At 43.5% G+C, this 14,131-nt stretch overlaps 1 pseudogene; it reads right to left on the reverse strand.

Moving 5' to 3' along the window:
- Positions 1–4,205: 4,205 nt before the first annotated feature.
- On the reverse strand, positions 4,206–5,060 carry LOC131741883 (small ribosomal subunit protein uS5 pseudogene; annotated as a pseudogene).
- Positions 5,061–14,131: the final 9,071 nt, after the last annotated feature.

Genomic DNA, 14,131 nt, shown 5'->3' on the forward strand with positions numbered 1-14,131 from the left:
AGTTGCTCTGTGGCATGTGGGATCCCAGGGAAGTTCCTTAAATGCATTTTTGACTTTGGAGATTTTCAACTTACAGGATGTAACCACAACATAAGTCAAGGAAGACTAAAGTCAGAAGGTCAGAATGTCATTTCTGTGATGGGACTGTAGTTAAAGAGATTCCCTTTTGAAGCTGGCAGAGTCATCGTTTATTAGTCTGGGAAGAGGGCTAGAAGTTGTGCCCATCAATGGGTACTCTTGTTGGAATATAAGTGAACTCTACCCCAAATTTACAAAAGGCCTGAAGACAATTCACATTCCTTGTCGGTCGTAAATATTCCTTCTGCCTTCAGATGACCTATAAAAGACCTTTACTGAAAGTTGATGAGTCTGTTCTGGCTCTACCTCTTTGCCAAGAAATCATATAGAAGAGAAATCAACCCATAAAAGTTAAAAAAAAATAGACTGGGGGGCGGGTACAGATTGTAGAAGATTTAGAACGCTATTCATACCCAGGATGACTTATTTGGCTCTGAGCATGCACCATAAAAAATACAGTGTTATTTTCATACATTAGTTATAAGACAAACTTTCCCAAAATGATGCAGCTCATTAGCTAAGGATATTTCTCAGTAGATTTGTTATATTAAAAAGGCACTGTGTCTACTATGCTAATCAACTATGTTGTACTAAAACTCCACGTAGATTAATTAAATGCATTACTTGCCAAAAGGAATGTGATGTATATACAACACACACACACACACACACACACACACACACGAGCCTTATAATAATGGAAATGTGTAAATTACTAAAAGTCCTCTCTTCCTGAGCCAAATGCTTTTTTCGTTCCTGCCTACATGATTTTAAACAGAACAGAATGAAACAATCCCTTCACAGCTGAGCTGAACACTTCTGCAAATAATAGCACAATGATATGCTTGTGTCTCTGGGTCTAAAAGCACTTTAGGTGTCCGGCACTAGGGTGAACATTTGCTTCAGATTTTAGTTTTAACCTGGGATTGTAGAAATGAGTCTGTCACCTGCCCTCACAATCTCTCCAAGAAAAATAAAAATGAATGTCCTAAATGAAATATTTGTGCCCACCAAATCCCCAGCCCATCCAGGGCAAATACTTGTGACTTGAGTTTAAGAATCTGTAAGAGAAAGAACTAAGGTCAGGAATCATTCCCTACTCCTCCCTTCCCCTAAAAATAAGTTGATCAGGCAGCTGGATTGTCAAGAATCATCCTTTGCAGTAAAACTGCAGCCCTCACTCAAGGCACACAGAGGGAAGAAGACCCCAGAGACGGGGCGGGACAAGGGCAGAGACACTAGTTCCCGCATTTCTTTGTCACATCCTTGTTGAATGATTTTGGAAAAGCTAGTTAATCTCCCTGTGCCTAGTTTTCTCATTTGTACCTTAGACTGTTGTGCGGATTACATGAGTAAATTTCTGGGAAGTGCTCAGAGCCGCCTAGCACAGAGGGCTAAAACATTCTTAGCTTCTGCAGTCCTGAATGCCTTAGCCTCCCACTCTGTTCCGTAACCTACATGGTCTCTAGAAGACCTCCCAGCTCTAGCATCCCGGGACCATTTGGCCATTCACTGCATTCACCCCCCCCACCCCCGGCCACCATCCCCACCCCAAATCTCACGCCTGGAAGCTTACAGAAGTCCCCTTCTCTGAGTCAAATGTCACTCCACCTACTTCCAGGATATAGCTGGTATCATTTCCTGATTGCAGGAAGTGATGTGTTGTTGTGTTTAAGAACGTAAGATTTGGGGGTTTCCCTGGTGGTGCAGTGGTTAAGAATCCGCCTGCCAGTGCAGGGGACACAGGTTCGAGCCCTGGTCCAGGAAGATCCCACATACCGAGGAACAACTAAGCCCGTGCGCCGCAACTAAGCCCGTGCACCACAACTATAGAGCCTGCGCTCTAGAGCCCAGGAGCTACAACTACTGAAGCCTGCGCGCTTAGAGTCCATGCTCTGCAACAAGAGAAGCCATCGCAGTGAGAAGCCTGAGTACTGCAACCAAGAGTAGCCCCTGCTCACCGCAACTAGAGAAAGCTGGCGAGCAGCAACGAAGACCCAAATAAATAAATTTATATATTAAAAAAAAAGAACATAAGATTTGGAACGAGACAGAACTGCTTTCGTTAATCAGCTTTGTAACTTATCAAGAGACTTTGGGAAGGCATCGCAGAGCCTCAGTTTCCTCTGTGGTTAAATGGAGATAATAAGAGTTCTGGCATCAGAGTGCTATTGGCAGGATTACATTTTCTACATGTGAATGTAGAAAATATTTGGCACAGTGCATTTTAAGCATTCCCTCAATAATTTAAAAATACATAATAACAGCAGTGGTAGCATTGCCAAAAGAAATAAGTATTCACGCACTCCAGACAGAAATAAAAACATAGAAATTGAAGGAAATATAAATACCGATGCTTGAAGGGATGACGGGTAGTATAATAAAGTATTGAACCCAATTCTGTCATTCTATAGCTTTGTGACCTTGGGCAAGTTTCCTGTGAGCCTCAATTTCCCTATTTGCAAAATTTATGCAATGTCACCTACCATAAGCATTGGGCGCTTATCACGTAGGAGGCATGAGCTATATGGAATCTGATGTAGTTAGTCTCAAGGACGTACTTCGGTCCACTGCTGTGGGTCCCGTGCCATGTATGGCTAAGGGTTTCCATGTGGGAATAACTTCCTGGCATAGAGACATTACTGAAGGATCCACTGACATTGGTGAACAGCAAGAGCAGGAAACACTGACATGTAAAATCAAAGAGTAAACTTTCTGGAACGTGGACAGGAGTGCATAGGAGAAAAGGGGTTATGGACAAATCAGTCAGTCTTGCTGGCTGTTCTTGCCCCATTACAAGGGTGTGTTCATGGCCCTTTTCTGCTGCTCATGGTAAGTCATTCTTTTTTTTTTTTTTTGGTGGTGGTACGCGGGCCTCTCACTGCTGTGGCCTCTCTCGTTGTGGAGCACAGGCTCCGAACGCGCAGGCGCAGCGGCCATGGCTCACGGGCCCAGCCGCTCCGTGGCACGTGGGATCTTCCTGGACCAGGGCACGAACCCGCGTCCCCTGCATCGTCAGGCGGACTCTCAACCACTGCGCCTTCAGGGAAGCCTGGTAAGTCATTCTTGAAAGTAAAATAAGCACTAATGAGTTTACATGCATAGTGTATGCAAATACTATGAGTGGTGTTCCAAGAAATAGCAAATTTTGGAAGCAAAATAAGTCGTTAAATAGTCCATTTCAACGGGTAATTCTTCGTAGGGCTGTGAATTTTGCTAGGAGCTATAAACACTGCATTATTCAAATCCTATCCAATAATGTGCACTTGTGTATTCCAGGGTTTGAATATTCGCTGTAGGCTACAGAGGTTTGTAAGACAAAACGTACTTGGATAGATATATAGAGATAGACAGAAAGACAGAAAAATAGATATGGATAGATGATAGATAGAAAGATAGATAGATAGATGATAGATAGATAGATAGGATGATTCATCTTTAAGAAGGGAAGGGGCAGGCTTCCCTGGTGGTGCAGTGATTAAGAATTCGCCTGCCAGTGCAGGGGACATGGGTTCGAGCCCCAGTCTGGGAAGATCCCACATGCCGCAGAGCCACTAAGCCTGTGCACCACAACTACTGAGCCTGCGCTCTAGAGCCCGGGAGCCACAACTACTGAGCCCACGTGCCACAACTACTGAAGCCCGCGCACCTAGAGCCCGTGCTCCACAACAAGAGAAGCCACCGCAGTCAAAAGCCCGCGCACCTCAATGAAGAGTAGCCCCTGCTCGCCACAACTAGAGAAGGCCCACGCGCAGTAACAAAGACCCAATGCACCCAAGAATAAAAATTAAATAAAATAAATATTTTTTTTTAAAAAAAGGGAAGGGGCACATATATGAAACAACATGAGCCCTAACACCAACCAACCCAAGATGTGTTTGGTCTCTTCCTTAACAATTTGACCAATGACAATGCAAAAGGAAAGGCATTTTTCCATGTCTGGACCATTTTGTCACAAAAGAAAGATCAGGATATTGGATTGGGCACTGAATGTCTTGCGTTTTAAAGTTTCAACTTAAGAATGATAATTTTAAAATATTAAACATCTGAGGAATTATCTTTCCATTTTAAAAGTGATTTTTTTTTTAAAAAACCAGCTTCATTCACTTTATTTTTCTGATAGGAAACTATGTTGTGGCTACAGCAGGAGCCTGGGTCCTCTGCATGGAAACTGATGTGGGTCTTTACAAGATGGTCAGTGAATTCCTGATACGGAGACTTGGTGAACACCGTCTCTTTCCAGAGATCAGGAGTGAGATAACTGTAGGTCTTGGAAATGGCATCAAAAGTGGTCTTGGCGAAGTTGCCCAGCATGGCGGTGCAGCCCCTGGCAGAGGTGTAGCGGTCGTCAATTCCAGCCACCATCAGTAGCTTCTTGGGCACAGGGGCTGAGATGACGCCAGTGCCCCTGGGGGCAGGGATAGGCGCACCAGCACAGAGCCACAGTGGCCAGTCCCTTTGCAAGGGATGGTATGGGGCTTGCCGATCTTGTTCCCCCAGGAGCCTCACCGCACAGGGACTACGGAGAGCTTGGCCAGAATTATGGCCCCATGGATGGCAGTGGCTACCTCCTTAGAGCACTGGACACCCAAACCAACATGTCCGTTGCAATCCCCAATGGCGACAAATGCCTTGAACCTGGTCTGCTGGCCAGCACAGGCCTGCTTTTGCACAGGCATGATCTTCAAAACCTCGTCCTTGAGGGATGCCCCCAAGAAAACGTCAATGATCTCAAGTTCCTTGATGGGCAGAGACAAGAGACAGATCTCCTCCAGGGACTTGATCTTCATGTCCTTGACCAGGCGGCCCAGCTTAGTGACGGGGAGCCACTCCTTGTCCTCGGCCTCGTCTCTGCAAGCTCCGTGGCTTTCAGCGCCGGCTCCGGACGCCACTGCCAAAGCCTCCATGAAAGCCACCGCCGCCTCCCATTCCAGGGTCCCCAGGGCCTCCGGCCCATCGGCCGCACTGGCATCATCCACCATTTGGTGTTTTTACGGAGAAGGAGAGCTAAAAGTGATTTTTTTTTTTTTTTTTTTTTTTTTTTTTTTGCGGTACGCGGGCCTCTCACTGCTGTGGCCTCTCCCGCTGCGGAGCACAGGCTTCGGACGCGCAGGCTCAGCAGGCATGGCTCACGGGCCCAGCCGCTCCGCGGCACGCGGGATCCTCCCGGACCGGGGCACGAACCCATGTCCCCTGCATCGGCAGGCGGACTCTCAACCACTGTGCCACCAGGGAAGCCCTAAAAGTGATTTTTATTTGAAATTTATTTTTGCTATGATGAAATGCCTGTATCAGGAACTCTTACATATTATTGAAATATCTAATCTTGTCACAATATATCAGTTCCTAAAAATGCATGATAATGCATTTTTGTTACAGAAAACCTCTAAGCCATCTCCTATAACCCTATCAGTGAAAAAAAATATTCACTTTTTATCATGATGGTCATCTGTTATTGTTTTTAAAAAACACATAATACCGTTATAAAAAGTATAGAATGACTTATGGGAAATTCCTGAGGATTTCTAGGAATTTCATCTTCTTTTTCCCCAAGTCCCTAAGATGAAGCTATTGAGATTAAGTCATATGTTCACCTAATAAGTGTTCATTTTGCACAATCTGGGTTGTCTATGGTGATAACCAGCTTTCCGTCTGATGGTACAGACAGGCATTAAATAAATGTAAAAATAAGAATTAGAAATCGTGCTGGACATGTGTAGTAGAAACTGTGATGGGGGCCACAGCTCGGCTCACAAATGTTCCCCAGCCACTGCGTTTGTGCTGCCTCCTCCCCTTCTCTGCGGGGAGGGCTCTGTCACAGGGTCAAATGGAGCAGGAGGCCCCCACCTCCTCACCCAAGTGCAGACATGCAGAAACCTGATGCAAACTGGCCAATCAGAATGCTCCATGTGCTGGACCCCAGTGATTGGTCCAGAGGTGGTCATGTGACTGAAATGTGGGCCTCCCAGTCCTTTCCTGGGGTTTTGGGAGCTGGAGCTTACAAAGAGGGTCCTTGCCTTTTCTTCTGAAAACTACTCAGCTGAGAGCCCAGAGCTAAAGCAGCCATCGTTCCAGCCCAAGGATAAAGCTACTATTATTTGAGAGGTCAGGTGCTCACACACAGAAAGGTGAAGGATGAAAAAAGAAGAGAGAATATTGATCCCATTCTATTCTGTTTCCTAACATGGTTCCCATTATTACATGAACCACTCAGCCTTTCTTTTAACTGAATCTAGATAAAATTAGGCTTCTGCCAACCCAGATATTTTTTACCAATAAAGAATCAGGGAAATATCACATGCCATGAAAGAGAACCAGAGGGCTTACTTAGGTACACTCTTTGGGACTTCTACATCCAGTGGGGGAGAAGGCAAGCAGACCACGATGAGGTGATGTGTTCCTACTGACGGAAGCCCAGGTTACTGAGGTTAAACAATGGGGCGTCTCTGTTGGGTATAAGCTCCCACTCTGTGCTTCATTTCTGGGTCCTCACTGAGAACTAGCCTCGTGCCAGTGCTAGGAAGATACACCCACAATTCCATTCAGCTCTTGCCTCTGTAGAGGCTTGGGGACCTTCAGTGAAGAGTTTCTGAGCCTCAAAGTTTGAAGAAATGCACCCATATATGGCGGTCGGAGCCATCCCGGGGCATAAAGGGGGAGGCCCCGGAGGTAGGAGCTGAGCCCCAGAGGCCTGCATTTGACCGATTAGAAGACATTCCACTTTGTTCCCCTTTGTCAGTCACTCATTGGGTATGACTCAGTTTCAAGGTGGCCCTTCAGAGAGCTGGGCAAGCTTTTAGGCCGGCTTCTTTGTGAACAGTTCGGCTGCCCAAACCAAACGTGAAACAAAGCCGATCTGCGTGCTCCCGCTTAATGGAAAACCTGAGCTATCTGTGGGTGTTCCTTCTAGTTGATTTGCTTCTTTGGCAAGTATTAAACAGCCCCTTAAAGATCCAGAGAAATTATGGAAATGGGTATTAACATTAAAATCAGAGTACAATTGGAACATTTCACTGCATAATTGTTTGGCAGGACCTGCGAGGAAACAGAGGATTTCCAGCTCTGTGATTTATTGCTCACAGGTCTAACTTTTCAGAATCTCCAGGGCCAGAAACACAGTCTGGGAGTGGGGCCCCTGACATGACAATACAATTGGACCATGGTTAGAAACTTATACCGTCTTTGTCTGATTCCTGGCAAGCCTTCTTTTGAGCGGTGGCATTGGCCTTATGGAAGCCAACCAGAGCTCGATCCAGATGAAGGGAACATGCAGGGATGTTGGAGAAACCTCTGTGCCACGCTCCCATGTCTTTGTCAGAAAAAGTGTTCTGCGTCCGCTTGTAATTAGCACTACGACAGGCGTCAGAGAAAATGGCTAATCGCTGACATGGCCCACAGTGCTTTGTAAGTAAACACCATATTGGAATAGACGTGCAAGTAGTTGCACAACACTCCAATTAAACATGTTCAAAATGAAAATGGGGATGGGGTTAAGGTATCAGAGCTGCACTGCCAAAATCCTATTTTTTTTTTCTCTAAGAAATAATAAATGACTCACCTCTTGAATGTCACCAAGCTGTTTCCAAGCATCCCTTGGCTCCAGGCCTGAGGCTGCCCTGTTGCTGGGAAGTTTTGAGTTGCTGGACCAAAAGCCTCTTATATCTATTCCAGACCCAACATCTTCCTTGGCTCTGGTAGCATATATTATGGGCGAGGCTCACATTCCTTCTTACCAGGTCACAGCCCCAACCACCCCAGCTTCTGCAGGTTTTGACTGCTCATCACTCAGAGCTGTACCCTTTCCTGCAAAATGAACTTGAATGGCAGGAGCCACCACCTTGAGGATGCTTAGAGGACTGTGCACACTTTCCCACCAGAGTGATGCTCACGCAATGTCTGAGTGATGTGTGTGTCTGTCAGCTCAGACACAAATGCAGGCCTCTGTCTGTCAGTCCAGAGATCCTTGTGGGATCAGTGTGGCTAGGCTTCTCCAGAACCCCCATCTTTGTCTAGTCTTTTGCCTTGACCTATTCTCCTTCCGTCACCCTTTTGTAAGTTTCTCTGTGTTCCTTCACTCAATGAGTCACTTGCCCAGGGAGAGAAGGGACGCCAACGTAAGATGACTATCATTTATCTTAAAATTGAGGTTTGAACTAAGTATGGTAGACTTTCATTTTGTTTGGTTTTTTTCATCAGGGTGGACATCACAAAAATGCAACAGAAAAAGTGATTCTAGAAGTTTCAGAAGAAAAGAAAAACAATAAAGTGGGCTGAGGATTGGAACTCCTCATTTGGGGACACAGCAGTCAGCTCAACTAAGCAAGTATTTATTCAGTACTTTGAGCAAGTCAAGACAGGCACATATGAATCAGGCGTCCCAAATGTAGTTTCTGTCCCTGAAGGAGTGAATTATGTCCTGAGGTAGATGGACACACAAAGAAATAAGATGACACCAACATTTATTGAGCACGTACTACATGCCAAATATTACACCTGTGTAAGACACTATTGAATTTAATTCTTATGAGAAGGCTCTGGAGTGATTTATATTGCCACCACTTTGCAAATGAAAAAAAAAATACACAAATTAGGTTTACAGAGGTAAAGTCACTCTGCCAATGTCACTCAGCTAGCAACTGTTGGAAATGTGGTGATCAGGCGCCCTGGCAGGTTTATTAACAAGGGAATGATGAGATTAGATGAGGCACAGAGAGGTTACAGAAGAGAAAAGATGGCCTCACAGCTCTAAGTCCCATGAGCAAGACAGCAGACCCAGAAGAGGACAGAAGCATTTCACTGTGTAATATACAAACTGGCTCACATCACTGATAAACCAAAGACACTGGCAAAGCTTGTCTGCTTCGCTTTCAATGTTAGAGTCTCGTTGCTTCTACTGGGAAAACTAATAACATAACAAATGAAACTATTGTTCGGTTTCATTAAAAATAAATCTGATAAGATGGGCAGAATTGAATTAACCAATCTCAACTGAGTTCTCATTATTGGAGCAAATGGAATATTCTCTCTAATAGAATAAGTCCTAGTTCATTTTGGCTGGTCTGAGCAGCTCCTTGCTTTTGCTTTGGTTTCCAGCCTTTGGCTCTAGGCATCCTCACGCTAATGTTAGTATTATCAGGTCAGCGTAATTGATCAGCATACTAGATCTGGCAAGGGTTCTGGATGGATCAGCATAACAGATGCAAGGGCTTCGGTTACCCTTGGCAGATGAAAAGTGTACTCCCTTCCAAGGAAGTCAGATTTAGGACCCTAAAGCTCACAAAAGAGAAAAGGCTCTTATTCCACACAGGGTGAGGTTGGGCTTGAATCCTGTGATGAACTGCCCTTGGAGTAAGAGATGGGGAAAACAGACATTCAGTGTGCCTGCTTGTTTTGGCTGGCTCTAATTGAAGTAAGCGCCAGCAATGCTTCTATTCCTTTGAGCTGGCTGAAGTTCAAAGGCTCAAGACTGAATAGCAAAGAGGCGCGTGCAGGTATTTTTGTGGATACACACAGATACACACAAAGGCACATGCACATTTGCATCATTTTCCCAACAAAAGGGATTTGACACAGCTTATAAATAAACACAGAAACGCAAGATGGAAAAATTGAAGAAATCGAGATCAAATATAGAACAGAATAGAGAAATAATATCGACTGATTAATAAAATATAGCTCCAACTGGGTGGCTGAATCACTTTTTGGAGGGGAACTGTAAATTTTGCTCTAAACCCGCTGGTGAACATGGAAATATCAATACACACGCACACACACGCACTTATATAGAATCAGTTCATGATTTGTGTCAATCACTGGATGAAACCAAAACAGGTGTTAGGAGAAACACAGTTTCTTCCAGTCCTAATGACCGAAAGCATTTTTTAAAATTGTGCAAGCGCTTAACAGGAGGAAACTGAATTAAAGTGTGAAGGAATGAATGAATGAATGGATAAGCAATTGATGTGTCATAGATGGCCACGCCATTAAAAGTCATCCTTGTAATGACATTTCATGGAGTACAATCTGTAAAAATACTGAATCACTATACTGTACACCTGAAACGAATATAATATTGTGAATCAACTATACTTCAATAAAAAAGTCATCTGGTGCAACGTCTCCAGCCCCCGACAATTCCAGTGCTTGGAAGCCTCCTCTTACCACCCTCTGCCAGCAGGGAGCCAATGATACAGCCCATACTGCTTTCTGAGACAGACTCTGCTCTGAAGTTCTGTCTATTGAGGTGCATTTCTGTCATTACAGCAACACAGTTTGGGGTGGGTCTGTGTGTAAAGGAAGAAATACAGGCTTTGTCCTCAGATCTGAGTACAAATTGTGCATCTGTTACTTTCCAGCTGAGTGACCGTGGGGATGTGACATCACCTCTCTGAGTCTCTGTTTCCCCATCTGTGATACGAAGGTTCCTAGCAGCCATTGGACCACAAGGATTAGATACAGATGTGTGAGTTTAGTGTCTGGTTGCATGTCGGTGAGCAATGTGGGTTTATTCTTTTAGTTCACTCACAACATGCTGATTAAACATGTGAGCCGCATCTAGGGACTAAGAATGTCTTTCTATTTGTATAAACGAGGTAGGCCAAGCTTCTAACCTACCAGAGTTGATGAGACTCCGTATGGGCTGGTTTCATTCATGTTGCCCACATACAGAAACTTCACACACATTTACTAACAAGCTTGCCTCTGCAATGAGAGTGGCTGGGTGGCATCTTTTTATTCTCATTGTCTGGTCTGAGGCTGACAAATCTTCGTTTCTAACTGTTTAGTCGGGAAGCTAACCACAAGACCGTGGAGCGCACACCGGTTGGCTTGGCTGGGAGTCTAGCCCTATGAAGATTTGACCTCAAATTATCTCTTCATCACTTTGCTGTGGTTTAGATAAACCCCAGTGGGATTGATCTGCTCAGTTGCACTAGTGGCAATTTCAGTAAAATAAATGTTTTAGTTTTTAGAGTTTAGTCCCAGACAGCCAAGAAGGTAGTTTTCCCTTGAAGTTTCTCCTAATAATTACAAAAGGATAGAAATGAGACAAAACAATCTGGGTCACTAGGATCAAAAGGTACCTCTCCCCTAGTTTTTTTTTTTTTTTTTTTTTTTTAAACATGAAAAAAGCCTCTGTTTGGTTATTGAAGGATTTAACTTAAGTCCTCCATGGATGATACCTAAATAAAGAAAGAAATTTTGGCTACATTGTGATGTAGTGTAGACAAGTTATGGAGACAACTGAAAAGACTTCAGTTTTCAGTCTATTTCCCTATTAGGACTCCTCTGTGTTTCAGACTTTGGAACTGATATGTTTGCAGCCAGGTGAAGAGCCATACATGGAACTAGGAATAAGCATAATCATGAGGCTGGTGATAATGATAAAGAGAATAACTCTGAAGATGATAAAAGCTGCTATTTATCAAGCATGTTATATTTGAGAAAGAACACACTGAGAAACTTTACAGTGTTCAGACCCCCTCACCAACCCTGGGATTGGTGCCGTGATGATAACCTCCATTTTACAGATGAGAAAACGGATTCACAAAGAGGTCAAGTAAGTGGTTCAAGAGAGGGCTGCTAATAAGGCTAAAAGTGAAGAATAACTAAACCTCCACACCAATTTCCATTGTCAGACTTGCCACTGGCTCATTTCAGGACCTTGGGCAGGTCAACTCTCCTCTTTGGATGTTGGTTCCCCATAGGTAAAAAGAAGAGTTTGGGCTACCAGGTGGTTAATGTCCCTTCCACCTGTGATAAATAATGATTTAGAGTTTCTTTCAGCTTCTGTGATGCAATTAAAGTGGGTTGTCACCAAGCTTAAATGTTTTCAGTCATCCAGATCCAGAGTAACCATTAGATGTTAGGAAGCGATCCATTATTTTAAAAATGTGGATTCCCTCACCATATGGAAAAGCATATGGGGCACGGTGCTATTTTCCAGTGTGGGAAGTTTTCCTTCTGAGGCAAGAAAGAAGCCCAGGACTTGCCTGGTGGCACAGTGGTTAAGAATCTGCCTGCCAATGCAGGGGACATGGGTTCGAGCCCTAGTCTGGGAAGATTCCACATGTTGCAGAGCAACTGGGCCCATGCACCACAACTACTGAGCCTGCGTTCTAGAGCCTGTGCTCTGCAACAAGAGAAGCCACCGCAATGAGAAGCCTGCGCACCACAACGAAGAATAGCCCCCGCTCGCCACAACCAGAGAAAAAGCCTGTGCACAGCAACGAAGACCCAATGCAGCCAAATTAATAAATTTATTACAAAAAAAAAGAAAGAAGCCCAGATCTTTGCAAGACTTGATGAATATAATCAGATCAGGGAGAAACCAGAACCCAAGCTTAAGCTATACTTGGAATATTTCCTTTACTAATGCACATCCACATTGGTTTTGGGGTGAATTTCCAGGCTTTATTTGTGAGCTTGAAGTAAATTGTAAATTTACTTCAATTGTAAATTTACTTCACCGGCTTCCAGAAACAAATCACTGACTCTTGCTCTTGTTCTTTCTTCAGTGCACCTCTGTTGCTTTCTCACTTGTATTTCTCTGGTTTTGAGCATATGACTTTCAAAGTTGCTGGAAGTAATCACTGCATTCCTCTCACACAGAGAAATCAAAAGCAAATATAAACTGCTCTCTCAGCTTACTTCTAAATCTAAGCAGACCCAACTGCTGTTAGATAGTGCTTTGTATGCTAAGATGCAATATCCCTTTGAATGGAATAAACAAGGAAAACCTCCAAGTGGTTTGCTGACACTAAAGCATTACTGAGCTGGCAAAATTCATAAACTAATATTGCAAAGTAGCTCTTTGGCACATGCTATTTTCGGCAATTTGTACTCTCTGTCACTATTTCCTTTTTCATGCCATCTGTAAAACATACTCTGGCTTTTTTCTCAACAAGAAATTTGTCTTTCTGGAAGGTTGATCAGACAAAAATAGAAAGTACTTGCTGGGTTGGTTAATGACTATAGAGGATGTGCTACCTTAGCATCCTGGAGGGGACTGTTTTGGGGTTATACAGGACAGACATGGAAGACTGATATAAAAAGTAAGAAAAAAGAAAAAAAGGAAGCTATCACATGCCAGCTAGAATATACTAAATATTTCTCATCATCATTAGAAATGATCATATTTAAATTCCCACTGCCTGATTACTTAGGATAAAGGGAAGAAGTATCAGTGTCATTAAATTAAAATCTCTCTGGTTATTGAAGGATAAACTTAAGCCATACATGCGTGATGCCTGGATGCAAGGGCATGGATGGGGAGACCTGGGCCCATCCACTTACTAGCTCTGTAAATATGGGCAACTCAATTCGACCATCATTTGGTTTTAGTGTCATCAAATCAGATAATCAGGAAGGCCCTTCCCAACTCTGAAATGCTTTGGTTTGTCAAAGGAACATTGATTTGTTCATTTGTTCAGCAGCTATATATTGAGCTTCTACTATGGGCTGGGCACTGAAAAAGACAGAGAAGATTCCCAATATCATGAAGCTGATGTTCAAGCAGAGGAGAGAGCCAATTAATGGTTCAGCCATTAATAATGGAACAAGATGGCTTCAGGTAGGAGTAAGTGCCATGAAAGGTCATAACTGTGTGATCTGATAGAAATTAATTGGCATGGGAAAGTGTGGAGGTTAGTCATACATTAAGTTTGCAATACCTATCTACCAAGAGAGTTGTTTTTAACAGGGCTGGTAGTGCCTCCTAATGGGATTTTGGAATTTTGCGAGTGAGTTAGTTATTTTATAGTGTAGCCGTTCTAGACAATTGACATATTGAAATACAAATTATTTTATTATGAATTATATCTTATTCTCTTTTATATTACATCTTGAGAATTTATTGTATCCAAAATTGTGCAGGTGTATATATTACTTATGAATTGCACTTCAGGATCATAAGACGAAAGTTAGACATTAATCTATATTTTTAAGAAATTTTTTCATTTATTTCATTTATTTATTTTTGGTTGCATTGGGTCTTCGTTGCTGTGCGCAGACTCTCTCTAGTTGTGGCGAGCGGGGGCTACTCTTCGTTGAGGTG

This window comes from Kogia breviceps, chromosome 14 (assembly GCF_026419965.1).
Source record: "Kogia breviceps isolate mKogBre1 chromosome 14, mKogBre1 haplotype 1, whole genome shotgun sequence".
Classification (NCBI taxonomy): domain Eukaryota; kingdom Metazoa; phylum Chordata; class Mammalia; order Artiodactyla; family Physeteridae; genus Kogia; species Kogia breviceps.